Consider the following 17,900-nt stretch of genomic DNA (forward strand, 5'->3'; position numbering starts at 1 on the left):
TCCGACTTCCGATATTGAAAAAATATCGGAAGTCGGTATCGGAATTCCGATACAGCAAGTATCGGCCGATACCCGATACTTGCGGTATCGGAATGCTCAACACTACTCTTGACAAACACAATATTGACATTCTTGAGCAGCCATTCACTTTTTTATTACGCTTTGCGTATATAGCGCCGTCATATTCCGCAGCGCTTTACAGACATTGGGGCTCACAATCTAGATTCCCTAACAGTATGAATTTGGAGAGTTGATGGAAACCAACTCAGACACAGGGAGACCATACAAACTCCTTGCAGATTAAACCAAAAAACTGTTCCACATGGTCAGGTGGAAAAGCCTATAGACCAAATAATTATACCAAAAAAGACCAGGAAATTGCAAAAAAGATATCAAGGAAGTGTTAACTGAGCATGCTCAGCATCAGCCAAATGTAAATATATGATTAAATGCTCAGAATATAGTCATATGCATCAAAACATCCTGAAGAAAAATAGAGGCTCATAATGATTTCAAAAGTAATACAAAATTTATTGAACATAAACAATGTGACAAACAAGGTATCTGGGTATGCACACTCAAGAGGTAGGAAATAGGGGAAGGGAAAAAGGGAAAGGAAATTGTCCGAAATAAAAATACATAGGGTGACAGGTTCACAATAGTAAAATATCCAAAATGATTAAAATACGCATAATATATGAAATATCACAGTAGTTGTTTATGCATTCATGTGACCAAATGAGTTATAAATATACACCGGACAAAAGAAAAATAAAGGAAGCAAACATATGACCCCGCCTAGAAAAATACACCACAGCCAAACAGCTTAGTGAAAATACCTATCTAATGCAGATGAAAGTCCATTACTGTTAAACTTCCCATGTCTGAATGGGAGTGTATGATGGCTAAGTTTTAATCTGCATAGTTAAGGGCAAGATGCTAGCACAAATCTCGCACCAAATGTATATAAGTATATTACCTTCAGACATGGTGCAGTGTGACCGTGTGACGGGGAGCAAATGACGCTTCCTAGGGCCTCGACGCGCACTTCACCACCCTTGTGGTTTCATCAGGAGGCGTGATGCATATGACTATATTCTGAGCATTTAATCATATATTTACATTTGGCTGATGTTGAGCATGCTCAGTTAACACTTCCTTGATATCTTTTTTCCAAACTCCTTGCAGATGTTGCCTTTGGTGAGACTTGAACCCAGTTGTGCAAAGCAACCGTACTCACCACTGAGCCACTGCGCTTCCAATTTCTTACTTCATAATTATAATGTAGGTCAACTACAGAAAATTCCCCCTAAGTGTAAATTCTAATTTCTTGTAACATTCTAAAATGATTGGAGCAAGACATATAATAACAGCCTGGTGATGGCGGATGCTCTTTATGCATTTGACACCACTCAAAATGCATAATTGAAGCTACATTTGACACATTGCAGATATACGTCTATGCACAAATCACTGATCATGCATGACCATGACAGTCAGTGTTGATATATCCATTGGGTATTAAAAAAAATAAATATATAAAATGAAAATGTAAAATGACTACTGCTGTGATGTGATCTGCGTGTTTACATTTTTAAACGGAATTCATCCAACTCTGTAATTTCCAGATCTTTTACCTCTTCATAAGTTGGCTGTGAGGAGAAATGAAAATAACAACCTGTCTCTAGCAAATTATATACAATTTATTCACAATATACAATTTATGTAAATTATGTTAAGCTGCTGTCATGAATATCTGTCTTTTTTGCGAAATTGTAGAGAGCTGGCTGCACATCAGGTATACAGGCCAGAATGACAGATACAGGGCTAGGAAGTCTTAAAGGATCATTTTATCAATCTGTTAGTGATATCCGGCAGAGCTATGAAGGGTTCGAATACAGAAATAAAGAAAATATCCATGTCTTTTTTAGTAACAGACAGCAAATCAAGTGGAAGTTGAAATATGTTACCATATTTATAAAACGTCAAAGGATACAGTGCCTCTCCAAACCGGGCGATAATCTGTATAGCGATTTGTGAAAAATGATGAGAATTTGAAACTTTTATTTTTTTTCTATCACTTTTTGCTGTTGCAGATTTTTTGCTGCATTTCTGTACCTGTTATGTAATTTAGGTTACTATTTGTTTTTGTTTTTTTCACTGCATTTTTACTTTGTTTTTTTTACATGTGTTTTTTATCACATTTTTAATGCTGCAGTTTTTATCTCTTTTCGGGATATTATGTTTTAAATAAAGCTGCTTTGTTTTTAATACTTTCTTAGTATTTGCCTTTGACAACCTTATTGATGCATTTATATGCAAATGACATGTGTTTTTAATGAGTTTCCTCAGCGAAAATGCACTAAATACGAATATGCGTTTTTTTTCTACCTGTTGATTTCCCGCATGAAAAAAATGGGGAAAATCTACACAGAAAGTTCAGCGTATTTCCAAGAAAAATTGGCATGTCGCGGATTTCAAAAACCAAGCGCAGGCACAATGGGTTCGAGATTTTTATAAATCCCTTCCACTTTGCTGGAACTCGCAGATGATGCTGCTTTTTTACGTGATGAAAATATGTAGCATCAAAAACTTACAGAGAAAAACATTGTGTAAACTAAACCTTAAATGGAGTCTGTCATGAGCTTTATGGCCACCAAAGCTTTTACAGCATTAGGTGATGTAGTTAAATGCAAGCGGAAACATAGTTTGGTGAGACGAGTAGCTAATACAGAAAAGGAGAAATCAAATTTGTCTTCTTCAAACACATTTTTGCTTCTCTGTCAGTTCTGATGTTTTGCAACAATATTGCAGCCCTGTTTGCCTGTGAGATGGAAGCTGCAGCTGAGCGGAATCTCCAGATGTGTCAGGTATAATCACACACAGCTCTGCAGTGAGATCAGGACAGCAGAGAGTGGCCATCACGCATCACACTGGTAACTTCTCTTCATGTTAAATAAGCTCTGGAGGCAGAGTTATTTTACAGGCATCATCCCCCCAGAGCCTGAAAAAGGTCATAAAGTGATAAAAGATGATTTCTCAGCAACAAGACATCTCATATGAGGCAGACAGAGATCACTCTCCTCAGCAGTTTATAACCTGTATGCCCATATTAATATTTTAGATATGTCAAATATGGGACAGATTCCCTTTAAATGTTAACCCCCTTCAAATTGAGTTGAAATCAACATAGATACCATTCTAAGTTCTGTTCAGAAGGGCTGCAGAGAGTCCAAGTGTTGTCAGTGAGACATTTAGAAACTAAATATTTGTATCAATCACTGGGGACCTGATAATATCTAGAATGAGTAGACTTGGACATTTCACTTATTGCAAGAAAAGTTTACATTTTCAACTGTGCCATCAAGTTATTCCATTGAAATGAGTCGGTCTTTACAGCGGAACTCCACATTCAACAGAAAAATTATTATAATGCAGGAATTTCCAGCATAATTCTTTTTCTAAATCACTCTCTTAGAGTTTTTTAGTCTTTACCTGAGATATTTGCTATGGGCAGTGCTAAACTCGACTGCATCCTGCGCCTACTCCTAAGCTGCCATGTTCAGTGCAGGAATGAGAATCATAGGATCCTGAGCTCTTACTCTCTCACTTAAGATAATAAAAGCAATAAGCAGGACACTACCTAGTTTAGTGCAGTCTGAAGCATAGATTTCAGGGGTATGTGCTCTGGGTAAAGAGATAAACCCTCCATTAGAATGATTTCATTTTTTTTATATTGTAGAGTCCTGTATAATAATAAATTTTCTGCTGAATGTGGAGGTTACCTTTAACCCCTTCCTGACATGCACCGTACATACAGTGCCTTGCGAAAGTATTCGGCCCCCTGGAACTTTTCAACCTTTTCCCACATATCATGCTTCAAACATAAAGATACCAAATGTAAATTTTTGGTGAAGAATCAACAACAAGTGGGACACAATTGTGAAGTTGAACGAAATTTATTGGTTATTTTACATTTTTGTGGAAATTCAAACTTTACTTTCAGTGCAGCAAACTCACTCCAGAAGTTCATTGTGGATCTCTGAATGATCCAATGTTGTCCTAAATGACTAATGATGATAAATATAATCCACCTGTGTGTAATCTGTCTCTGTATAAATGCACCTGCTCTGTGATAGTCTCAGGGTTTTGTTTGATGCACAGAGAGCATCATGAAGATCAAGGAACACAACAGGCAGGTCCATGATACTGTTGTGGAGAAGTTTAAAGCCGGATTTGGATACAAAATGATTTTCTGGTAGTCTCCGTGAAGACTCCCAGCCCCAAGTTGGCTGAGGGGTTCTTCAGGGTCCTGCAGGTAACGTGGCTTGTGAGCACCTGCTAAGATGCCTCCTATCCTGCCTGTCAGACGCTGATCTAATGTTTCCTGGGACAATGTGAAAAAATAGAAAAAAAATATTAAAAAGAGTAAAAAATATTTTCTTAAATCCCCAAATGAAGAACAGAAAAAAGAAACAACTATTATTCCAATAAATTAATTTATTTATGTAAAACAATAAATAAAAATAGTACACATATTTGATATCACCATATCCGTAATGACCCACTCTACTAATGCACTAGTCAACCCCTTTAGTGAACATCGTAAAAAAAATAAATAAAAAATGAGGTAAATTACAATCCTTTGTCCCCCACATATGATCACTGGCTCGCTCTTGTTATCTGCACCTCAAAAACATTTCTAGAATTCGACCTTTTCTTACTTTTGACTCTGCAAAAACTCTTACTGTTTCTCTTATTCATTCTCATCTCGACTATTGTAACTCTCTTCTAATCGGTCTCCCTCTTACCAAACTCTCCCCCCTCCAATCTGCCTTGAATGCTGCTGCCAGGATCATATTCCTCACCAATCGTTACCCATCCACTCCAGAATCCAGTACAAACTTATTACCCTCACCCACAAAGCTCTTCATGGCTCAGCACCACCCTATATCTCCTCCCTTGTTTCAGTATACCATCCTACCAGCACCCTCCGTTCTGCTGATGACCTGAGGTTAGCTTCCACAATAATCAGAACCTCCCACTCCCATCTCCAAGACTATACACGTGCTGCGCCAATTCTTTGGAATGCACTTCCCAGGTCCATACGATTAGTCCCCAATCCCCACAATTTTAAGTGTGCCCTGAAAACTCATTTATTCAGACTGGCCTACCACCTCAACACATTAACCTAATCTATCCCTGCATGGCACAGCCAAAAGTTTCTACCATAACCAGGTTCCCCGCATCATGTTCCCACATGCTTTATGCATCCATTAGCCCTCTGTGTCTGTACTGTTACTTAACATTATGGCTGATCCATACAATCTGGGCAACTGTTACCACCCACCTTTCGTGTCTCCCCTTTTTCCCTCATAGATTGTAAGCTTGCGAGCAGGGCCCTCCTTCCTCTTGGTATCTGTTATGATCTATGTGATTAGTGTTATGCTGTAATGTCTATTGTCTGTACAAGTCCCCTCTGAAATGTAAAGTGCTGTGGAATATGTCGGCGCAATAGAAATAAAATGTATTATTATTATTAATGCTTTATCATCATACCGCTGAACAAAAAGTGCAATAAAATGCAATCAAAAAGATGAATTTAAATAAATGGTACAGCTGAAAATTTCATCTTTTCCCACAAACAAGCCACCATACAGCTCCATCAGTGGAAAAATGTAAAAGATATAGCTCTCTGAAAAAAGCTATGTAAACATAATTATTTTTTCTACAAAATAGTTTTTATTGTGTAAAAGTGCCAAAACATATAAAAAATAAATAAACTGGGGTATCACTGTAATTATACTGACCCGAAGAATAAAACAAATTTTACCAGACGCATAACGGTATAAAAAACAAAAACAAATCCTGAATTGCTGGTTTTTATTAATTCTATCTCCCAATAATCGGAATAGAAAGCGATCAAAAAATATCATGTGCCCGAAAATGGTACCTACTGTATAAAAAACGTCAACTCGTTTCACAAAAAATAAGTCTCTGAAGCCAGAAATATGAAAAAATTATAGCTCGCAAAATACAGAGATGCAAAAACTAGCTTTTGCATTAAAAAGCATATTTTAGTGTGTGACAGCAGCCAAGCATAAAAAACAATTCTTCACCTGCTGTTGAGTTTTTCATTCTGCCTCCCAAGGCTCGGTACATGCACATTTATCCTGTGCTCTGAGTGTTTACACCTGAGTTTTAGAGTTAATCTCTGAAATACGTGATTCAAGCACAACCCCCAGCGGAAGATTCCCTATAATGAGGAGAATGGAGGCACTGTGAACGCTATAGGACCTGTGATCTAGCGGTGTCCGTGTTTTTAGGATTGCATAAAAGTGCCGTTGACCACAGTTTTATGCACTTCCGAAAAGAAGGACAATGCTGAAAAGAGGCCAGACGGAGTAAAAAGTAACTCTGATGCTTCATTAGATACCTTGAGGGCTTCATCTGTCACATCACTTTTAGATTTAGATGGAAACCCCAATGTAAGTGCTCAGCGTAGAGCGCCAAATAAATGTGATCATAACTGTTATGTAATATCTTCCCAATAAAAACTTCATCTCAATCTACAAAAAAAGCAAGTCCCCACTCAGGTCCATCATCTTTAATGGAAATATAGGTGGTTTCCTGGTTACTGGTAGCACAAAGGCTCTGGAAAAGCAAAATGACTCCTCACCCCTCAAAAGAAATTCAGCAAATTCTACGCTCTCAAATCTAAATGCCCCCTCCCTTCTGAGCCTCAGTGTGTCTAAACCCCATATAGCGCCCACATATTTGGCATTTCTGTAGTGATGAAAGCCTGCCTAATTTACGAGTGCATGTGTGACACCCCAGAGTCCGGTTGTCACAGTGACATTACCTCCCTCTAATGGGTAAAGTCATGCTTGGAGGCAGAAAGGGGCCCCCATGCCAGGCAGCATAGATTTAATCACAATTTACTGCTGCAGGTCAGAAAAGGGAGATGCCTTATAAATTCTGGCCAGCAGATGGGGTTGGTGAGTCAGCTAGAAATCAGCTGAGGGGGTTGTCATGGAAACGAAACAGCTGTGAGTTGTGAGGAGAAATGACAGTTAAACATGAGGATGTGAGGTAAAGAGATCTTTCTGGAAGATCCTGTCAGATGAAGACAGGGAGCTGATCTGAGAGGAGATGAAGACAGGGAGCTGATCTGAGAGGAGCTCGATAGGCAGAGCTGATCTGTGAAGAGGGAAAGGACAAGAGCAGAGACTGAGAGACTCTAGGGAAGCTAAAATACTGCATATAGCAGACCCCTGAGTGAAGCGCTAATAAAGAGAAAAGGGACATCAGAGTCCTAGGCTGACAGGAACTGTAAGTCCTGATAGCTGAATCTGAAAGTACAGGGGATTGTAAATTCCTGTACACATTAATCACCTGAGGGCACGGCAGCGGATAAAGAGCCCGGGGCCGATGGTGAAGAGAACGGTACCCGTGGAATAGGCTCAAGCTGACAGCTGTACAGGTTAGTGAAACCATCACGAATAGAGGGTCGCAGCATAGTTATATACAGCGGAGACCCACACACATAGTGCAGAATGGAAGGTCCTAAATCCCCACCTGGCAAGGTGGATCCCCTGAATGCCTCCAGGCGAGCCGGACTCATTCCATCACCTATATGTGGTACTCCGGACTGCAACCTATTACCAGTAAAAGGTAAAGAAACTGCACCTCTCTGTGTCTTTCTCTCATTTATCTGCACCCCAATGTTTACAGCCACTTTTACTATTTATTTAACATCTTTGCCCTGGGACTACAGCCTTACCTGTGGAGGGCTACAACATCATAGCTGTGCCCAACATCCATCCCAGAGAAGCAACACCGCAGCGCTGGTCACCTCTGACTAGAATACCACAGGTGGCATCATGTATTTCACCATCTATAAACAGTATCTTTATTTTTGCCACATAAATACCACACAACTTTCCCCTATTTTAATTACTGGACGCCTCTGGGCCGCGGACCGGGTCGCCGCCGCCGTGACACCGTCCCCCATGGAAGTCGACGGGCCCAGTACCGAGTACCCCCAGGCCCCACGGGGCGCTCCATCTGGTGTCACAAACAGGATTTAGCGCACCTAGCAAAACTGGGTAAAGGAGCCAGGTAAAGCTGGGTACTATGTGCCATAGACTTTATTAAACTGAGTGCTAAAGATTTGACTGACCTTTCAAGTAACCGCCAAAACTGCATCACACAGTGCGTGCGAGCAGAGAGGTGCGTGCCAGTGAAGCTGGAGCTGCGCTCTATTGTGAGCAAGTGAAAAACAGGAAGAAAATACCTAATGCGGGTGAAGATTCAGCGGCAGTCACAGCCGCAGCCTCCATAATGCCACTATCAATGCCATATACACCAGGAGCAGCCTGGACACCTCAGTACTCAGGGGAGTCGCACACCCTGAACGATTTTAAAGAAAGACTATGTAGTTTGTTCAGAGTGTACCCCCTGTCTGAGAGCCAAAAAGTCAGTATCCTTATTGTCCAGTTAACTGGTGTGGCTCAGAGGGAAGTAAAGTCCTGGCCGGACACTGATAAAAGGACTGTCAAACAAATCTTAGCCAGATTGAAAGACACTTTTGATATCCGTACTGCAACAGAGGTAAAAATGAGATTTTTTGGGTGCAAACAGAGAGTGCAGGACAGTATATGGGACTATACCCTTAATCTTCAGGAGGCACTACGGGCTGTAAAGCAGGTTGATCCTGAGAGCGTGCAAGATGAAGATAGATTATTAACAGAGCAGTTCATAGAGGGACTCCAGTCTAACAACCAAAGGACACAGCTGTGCATAATGGCCCTACAAAATCCTGAATTGGACTTTGCACACTTTAAGGATAGAGCCATACGGGTGCTACGTGAACCGAATCCTAGCAGCACAGAGCCCTCTAAGCATCCTGCAGTTACATACCAGCAGGAGACAGCATCCTTTCCAAAGACCTCTATTTAGACTGACAAGCCGTCCCAAGATGATGATTCTGCTGCAGACTTACGTCTCCAAGTCAAGGAACTAACTAAAAGTGTGGCTACACTCACAAAAACTGTGCAGTCCCTGCAAATGATTCCAAAGAAGAAGATCCAGCTGGCCTCCAGTCCAGAAGACGTCCCGTGGAGACAGCAGAAGAGGATCCCACTGACCAGAGGGAGAGACAGCGATCGTTACGACGAGGACGGACAGCCCATCTGTTGCCGCTGCAACAAGGCAGGACACCTAGCAAGATACTGTCATTTAAACAAGCAACCCCTGGGGCAAAGGGCCAACCCTCAGGAGTAAGACGACCAGGCCCACCAAATTGGCGAGACAAGTACGTAGGAGGACGACCAGTCTTGCCTGTTGTGATTGACAGTTTTCTGATGAACGCTTTACTGGACACCGGTTCCCAGGTGACAACGATGCCATATGTTCTTTTTAAGCAGTACTGGGCTGACTCAGACATTACTCACCACCCAGATAAAGACCTTGCCATTCTTGCCAGCAATGGTCAGCCCTTGCCTCAGATGGGATATAAAGAGGTGACCATCAACATTGGCCGAGTAGAATTGCAATCGCAAGGTTTGATTACAGTAGATATTGACAAACGAGAATGCCATCCTATGATCACTTTAGGCACTAATGTAATTGAAAATTGTCTTAGAGAAATTATTGTTTTGTTACAACAGGTAGCCGAGACTGCCAGCTCCAGTCAGCAGTGGGTTCTGAAAAGGAGATCAGAGCCCTGATGCAGAAACAACAGGTAGAGCTGTCTGGTGGAGATGTCAGCAGTGTCAGAGTAAGTGATCCTTTCCCAATTTCAGTACCTCCCAGAAGTGAAATGTTAATTTGGTGTCGGGCAGCAATAGGCCTAAGGGTCAAGATTACCAAGCCTTAGTAGAACCCATGTATTCTGATAGTAGGCCCACTATCCTGACAGCCAGAGGGGTAGTTGATGTCCGCAATGAGAGAGTACCAATATACATCTTAAATTGTGGGGAGAGAGAGGTCCATTTACCCTGGTATGCCACCCTTGCTAAATTGTTCACCGTCAGTAACAATGCAATCGAGACACTAGAACCCTTGCTTCCATTTGACAAGGTGGAAGAGAATGGCTCTGAAGGGCAGCAGGAGGATTGGTGTCAGCAGCTACACGTAGGCACTGACTCCACCCCTTCACACAAAAGCATGGGGCTTACTGGGTGGCTCAAGAATTTGAACGGGTCTTCAGCAAGCATCCTCTAGATTTTGGGCAGGCAAAAGGGGTTCAACATCATATCCCCACCGGAGATCATCCACCCATTAAAGAGAGACACCGGCCTGTACCCCCAGCACACTACCAATGTGCCAAGAGTATGTTACGAGAGATGACGGAGGCTGGGGTAATCAGAGATAGTTGCTGCCCCTGGGCAGCTCCATTAGTCCTCGTTAAGAAGAAAGACGGTACTATGAGAATGTGTGTAGACTACAGGCGGATTAACAGCATTACACATAAAGGCGCTTACCCATTGCCTAGAATTGAGGAATCACTAGCTGCACTGAGAACTGCTAATTATTTCTCTACCTTAGATCTCACCAGTGGGTATTGGCAGGTTCCTGTGGCAGAGGCAGACAAAGAGAAGACAGCATTTACAACACCAATGGGCCTCTGCGAGTTTAACTACATGCCGTTCGGGCTCAGCAATGCACCAGGAACATTTCAGTGGTTAATGGAATGCTGCCTTGGACATAAAAACTTTGAAACCATTCTGCTGTACCTGGACGACATCATCGTCTTCTCCAAAACCTACGAAGACCGTTTGAAGCAGCTAGCTGAGGTATTTGAAGCCCTGTCAAACTTTGGCCTGAAAATAAAACCGTCCAAATGTCACCTTTTGAAACCCAAGGTGCAGTACCTAGGCCATGTGGTGAGCGCGGAAGGTTTGGCACCCGATCCTGACAAAGTCACCGTTATCCGGGACTGGAAAAGACCCAGCACTATCCATGAAGTGAGGCAATTTCTTGGGTTAGTAGGCTACTACCAAAGATTTATCAAGAACTTCACCAAGATAGCAGCACCGCTGCAAGATCTTCTAGTGCGCCAATCCAAGAAGGCCAAGAACAAAAATCTTCCGTTCAAGTGGAACAAAAGGATAGAAGAGTCCTTCACCAAGTTGAAATTAGCCCTCACGGGAGATGAGGTCCTGCCCTACCCTGACTATGATCAACCATTTGTACTTTACACTGACGCCAGCAACGTGGGATTGGGAGCAGTGCTGTCACAAATGCAGAAAGGCAGAGAGAGAGTGATTGCCTATGCCAGCAGGAAGCTTTGTCCCACTGAAAGGAACCCCGACAACTACAGTTCCTTTAAGCTGGAGTTCCTCATCATAGTCTGAGCAGTAACAGAGCGCTTCAAGCACTACTTGGCTTCCGCAAAGTTCACCATCTACACGGACAATAATCTGCTAACCCACCTTGAAACGGCAAAGCTCGGGGCACTTGAGCAACGATGGATGGCCCGGCTGTCCAACTACGAGTTCACCATCAAGTACAGAGCAGGACAATGTGGATACGTTGTCCAGGATGCCTAATTCACCAGACGGGGGAGAAGATCCAAAAGAACTCGAAGAAATCGAGTTACCAGCCTTCCACCGTCCAATTGCAGCCCAGCACTCTCAAAGAGTGAGGAATAAGCGTTTTATTGTACGAGAGGTGATGTTGAATCCATTACCCCATCATGAGTTGGCAGAGACACAAGATAGCAACCCAGCTGTTCGCCTAGTAAAGGAGTGCCTGGCAGAAGCCGATGCACACCCTGGTCCAGATGACCCACAGGAAGCACAGCAACTATGGAAGGAGAGAGGCAAGCTGCTCATCTACGAGGGTAAACTGTGTCAGAGTAACATCAACTCGCGCGCACACGAACTGGTCTGGCAGGTGGTAGTCCCGAAGAGGGATGCGCCAATGGTCTTAGAGGCGTACCACAATGGAGCAGGACACTTCGGTTGGAAGAAGTTGGAGATCCTACTTCGTGAAACGTTCTACTGGGTTGGCATGAGGACAGCCATTGAGAAGTGGTGCCGAGAATGTGGCCCCTTCAACCTGCGCAGAAAAGACTGAAACAGCCAGCGAGCCCCATTACAGCCGATCATCACAAAACAGTCGCTTGAACTGGTAGCCTTGGATTACGTGAAGTTAACTCTGAGTAGGAATGGCTACACCTATGCTTTGACCATTGTGGACCATTACTCAAGGTTCTTGGTAGTCGTACCTGTTAAAGACCAAACAGCGAAGACAGCAGCCAAGGCATTTCAGCAGCACTTTTGTCGACCACACGGATACCCTGAACAATTGCTCACCGACCAAGGTCCAGCCTTTGAGGCAGAAGTGTTTCAGGAGTTCTGTAAAATGTACGGTTGCAAGAAAATCAGAACAACACCATACCATTCACAGACAAATGGCATGAGTGAGAAGATGAACCAGGTGGTAATTGACTTATTGAAGACCTTACCTCTGGAAGAACGAAACCAGTGGCCAGAGAAGTTGCCAGATCTGATCAATCTATATAATCATACACCAGTAAACTCCACAAATTTCACTCCGACCTACCTGATGAGAGAAAGACCTGGCAAGTTACCAAGTTACCCATTGATTTAGATATGGGAGTCTTAACACCTGAAACAACATCACCAGATGCAGACTGGGATACAGAGCGGCAGCAACAATACCGCAAAGTACAAGAATGTGTGGAGAAAAGTTTGTCCCAAGCAAGACAGAGGCAGGAAAGGAATTACAACCAACACGCCCCTGCAGTTCCCTTGACACCAGGAGAACAAGTACTCAAAAGAAAGAGATGTGTTCACAAACTAGATGACCAGTGGGAAGCAGAGCCATACACCATGATACCTTCAGACTTTAAAAACACCAAAGTATGTATCATCAGCAAAGATGGAGGAGAAACCTTCGAAGCAGTCTCAAGAGATCATTTAAAGATGTGCCTCGATCAATTGAAGGACAAGAAAGAAGTCGAAGACTCTCCACAGCCTACAGTAGAGGTGGAAGAAACGATTCAAACTATACTTGGAGAATTTCCTCAGATGTGGACACAAATAAATCAGGCAATAGTAGTACCAGTACTAACCTTTCATCAGCCTACTGCACCAGATGAAGAAGAGACTCTAAATGAAATGGCCCCAGTAACAGATACCACATCTACAGAGGAATGCGGAAATCTGTCCCCTGCTAACAGCGAATCTGACAATCTCATGGTGAGTCTAGGAGTAGAGAGAAGGCAGTCTAGAATACTTATCTTACACAAGTCTACTTTTTATGAATGAGTCACCGAAGGAGGAAAAAACAAAAATACAAGATGAGTACAGAAAACCGGAGAGGTTGGTAGCTATCGGATTGCAGACCCCTGATCCTATTCACCACAACTAACAGTAGCCGTGGGGGGTTCCTACGGTGCCCTAGACCCCTCGTTCACAGCCGGAGAACTAAATAAGCTTAAAGAAAGAAAGGGGAAATCTAAACTGCCCCAGAGCAGACCCCAAAGCAATAGACAGCCCCCAACATGTATTGTCGGTGAAAAGCAGATGAAAACACAAACACAGACAGAAAGACAGGTTGAGCAAACGATGGGGCCCAACTAACTAAATAGGAAAGGACAGAAAAGATGCTGGCTGCAATCCGCAAAAAAACCCTACCAAAAATGTCCCAACCGTCTGATAGGAAAAAAGGCCCTGAAGTCGCTAGACTTCAAAATCACTATATCAGCACTCAGGTATATTCTGAAAACAGAGCAAAGAGATAAACTGATCAGAGACAAAAATGGAGCTCAGCCCGTCCCAACAACGGCAGGCTGAACACAAAACACGAAGCAAACAGACAAAATCTCGTGGAAAAATAAGTGAGCAAAAACTTAGCTTTCAGTAGACAGGACTAACTGGTTGCAAGAGCTCAGAGCAGAAAGGATCACCAGCACCCCTGTAGGGCGTCGGCTGCCTTATATCCACTCAGTGATTCCGGGTGTCCAATCAGGCTCCACCTGTTCAGATGACAGGTTCTTCTCAACCCAATCAATGTCACTACCTCTCTTCACCAGCAGAGGGAGTTCATCAGACATCAACGGTGAAGGGGAAAATGAACTCACAACAGTACCTCCCCCTTGAGGAGGGGTCACCGAACCCTCATCCACGCCACCAGGACGATCAGGATGGGCCCAATGAAAAGCACGAACCAATCTTTCGGCATGAATATCGGATGCAGGGACCCAAGAATTATCCTCCTGGCCATAACCCTTCCATTTAACCAAATACTGGCGTCTCCGTCTAGCCAGGTGAGAATCCAGTATCTTCTCAACCTCATATTCCACATTACCTTCCACCAATACAGGGTCAGGAGGTGCCACCACAGGAACTACTGGCTCAACAAACCTCTTTAACAGAGACTTATGAAACACGTTATGGATCTTAAATGTAACAGGAAGAGCCAATCGAAAAGAGACAGAATTAAGAATCTCCAAAATCTTGTAAGGTCCAATAAATCTAGGTTTAAACTTTGGAGAAGCCACCTTCATAGAGATATTCTTTGATGACAACCAAACCATATCACCCACCTTAAACTGGGGACCAATGGTCCTATGACGGTTGGAAAACCGCTGGGCCTTTTCCTGGGAGAGAGACAACCTATCCACCACTTGGTCCCAGATCTGGTGCATTCTCTCCACGACAGTGTCAACACCTGGGCAGGCAGAAGACTCCACCTGCCCTGAAGAGAATCGATGATGAAACCCAAAGTTACAAAAAAAAGGTGACATCAAAGTGGCAGAACTAGCTCTATTATTTAAAGCAAATTCGGCCAAGGGCAAAAATGAAACCCAATCATCCTGATCAGCAGAAATAAAACATCTCAAATACGACTCCAAAGTCTGATTTGTTCTCTCCGTCTGCCCATTGGTCTGAGGGTGAAACGCAGAGGAGAAGGACAACTGAATTCCCAGCTTGGAACAGAAAGTCCTCCAAAATCTAGACACAAACTGAACTCCTCTGTCAGATACAATGTTCTCAGGAATCCCGTGCAAGCGAACCACCTGTTGCAAAAACAAGGGCACCAACTCTGAGTAAGATGGCAACTTAGGGAGTGGTACAAGATGGACCATCTTAGAGAATCTATCACAAATCACCCAAATAACAGTCATTCTCTGAGAGACAGGCATATCAGAGATAAAATCCAGTGAAATATGGGTCCATGGCCTCCTGGGCACCGGCAAAGGATTCAGCAGCCCACTAGAGCGAGAACAAGGTTTAGACCGGGCGCAAGTCCCACAGGACTGCACAAAACTCCTGACATCACGAGACAAGGCGGGCCACCAAAAAGACCGACTCACCAAATCTCTAGTACCAAAAATACCTGGATGACCAGCCAATGCAGAGCAATGAACTTCAGACATCACTCTCTTCCTCCACTGGTCAGGAACATACAATTTTCCAATGGGACAACGCTCAGGTTTGTCCTCCTGAAACTCTTCCAGAGCACGTCTCAAATCGGGCGAGATGGCAGAAAGAACTACCCCCTCACCTAAGATGGCAGCAGGCTTGGTCACAACAGGAGAATCAGCAAAGAAACTCCTAGAGAGGGCATCTGCCTTGACATTCTTAGCGCCTGAAAGAAAAGAGACCACAAAATCAAAACATGTGAAAAACAATGCCCACCTAGCCTGTCTAGGATTCAAGCATTTGGCCAACTCCAGGTAAATCAAATTCTTGTGGTCAGTAAGGACCACGACTTGATGTCTAGCTCCCTCCAACCAATGTCTCCACTCCTCAAATGCCCATTTCATGGCTAACAGTTCCCGATTCCCCACATCATAGTTACGTTCAGATGGGGAGAACTTTCGGGAAAAGAAAGCACAGGGATTCATTTTAGATGCTACCGGATCTTTTTGGGACAAAACAGCTCCTGCACCAATCTCAGAAGCGTCCACCTCTACCTGAAACGGGAGTGAGACATCAGGTTGCCGCAAAACCGGAGCAGAAGTGAACCTTCACTTCAGCTCCTGAAAGGAAGAAACAGCCTCTGGAGACCAACTCAGCACATCAGCACCTTTCTTAGTCAAATCAGTCAATGGTTTGGCAATACCAGAAAAATTAGCTATAAATTTACGATAAAAATTAGCAAAACCCAAAAACTTCTGAAGGGCCTTCAAAGAAGTGGGCTGAACCCAATCATAAATGGCTTGTACCTTGGCCGGGTCCATTTCAATAGTTGACGGAGACAAAATAAATCCCAAAAATGAAATCCTCTGTACCCCAAAAAGGCATTTCGATCCCTTGACATACAGGGAATTCTCCCTCAAAATCCGGAACACAGTCCGAACATGTTCCACATGAGAGTCCCAATTCTTGGAAAAGTTCAAAATATCATCCAGATAGATGATCAAAAATGTATCCACAAAGTCTCGGAAAATATCATTCATGAAGCACTGGAAGACAGAAGGGGCATTAGTGAGCCCAAAAGGCATCACCAGGTACTCAAAATGTCCCTCTGGAGTATTAAACGCCGTTTTCCATTCATCCCCATGCTTAATGCGAATAAGATTATACGCCCCCCTGAGGTCAAGCTTGAAAAACCAGCAAGCACCTTTAACTCTAGAGAATAGATCAGAAATCAGGGGTAACGGATACTGATATTTAACAGTAATTTTGTTGAGGGAACGATAGTCAATACAAGGCCTTAATGAACCATCCTTCTTGGCCACGAAAAAAAAACCCAGCACCTAAGGGTGAAGAGGATGGTCTAATATGACCCTTCTCCGACGACTCCTTAATATAGGATCGCATAGCCTCGTGCTCGGGTACAGATAAATTGAAAAGTCGACCCTTGGGAAATTTACACCCAGGGCTCAGCTCATTTGCACAGTCATATCTTCTACGAGGAGGCAAAGACGCAGACTCATTCTCACTAAATACATCATAAAAATCAGCCAAATAGTCAGGAACATCATGCGACTGGGGAGAGGTGGAGAAAACAGGAGCGTCACTAAGGGCACACCGACAACCTCAACTCACCACAGACACAGATTTCCAATCCAAAACTGGATTATGGATTTGCAACCAGGGAAACCCCAGAACAATGGTATCATGCAGATTATGCAACACCAAAAATCTGCAATTTTCTTGATGGTCTGGGGCGACCCGCATTACCACCTGGGTCCAAAACTGAGGTTTATTCTTCGCCAAAGGAGTAGCATCAATACCCCTCAAAGGGATAGGCGTCTGCAGAAGTGTCATAGGAAATCCACAACGTTTAGCAAAATCCAAGTCCATCAGGTTCAGAGCTGCTCCCGAATCCACAAAAGCCTTAGCGGAAAATGTGGACAGGGAGCAGATCAGAGTAATTGCCAGAAGAAACTTAGGTTGAACACCACCCGCAGCAAATGTGTGTGCAAAACGTTTCTCTCGTTTAGGGCAGACAGAAATAATATGCAAGGCATCTCCACAGAAGAAACACAGCTTATTATGCCTTCTGAACTCCTGACGTTGCGCCCTAGACAAAACTCTATCACATTGCATAGGTTCAGACATTTGTTCAACAGGTGGCAACACCTCTCGTGCAGTTTTGCGTTCACTCAAACGCCGATCAACCTGAATGGCTAATGACATAGAATCGTCAAGACCAGAGGGAACAGGAAATCCCACCATAGTATCTTTTACGGTTTCTGACAAACCCTTCCGAAAGAGAGCTGCCAAGGCACCATCATTCCAGGTAGTAAGGACCGCCCACTTTTGGAATTTTTGACAGTACAACTCTGCAGAATCCTGACCCTGGCTCAATGCCAACAGGGCCTTTTCAGCCTGATCAATAGCATTAGGTTCATCTTACAACAGCCCCAAGGCTTGAAAAAATGCGTTCACATTAGTTAGAATAGGATCATC

This window comes from Dendrobates tinctorius, unplaced genomic scaffold (assembly GCF_039654945.1).
Source record: "Dendrobates tinctorius isolate UK_male_01 unplaced genomic scaffold, ASM3965494v1 ptg000205l, whole genome shotgun sequence".
NCBI classification, from domain to species: domain Eukaryota; kingdom Metazoa; phylum Chordata; class Amphibia; order Anura; family Dendrobatidae; genus Dendrobates; species Dendrobates tinctorius.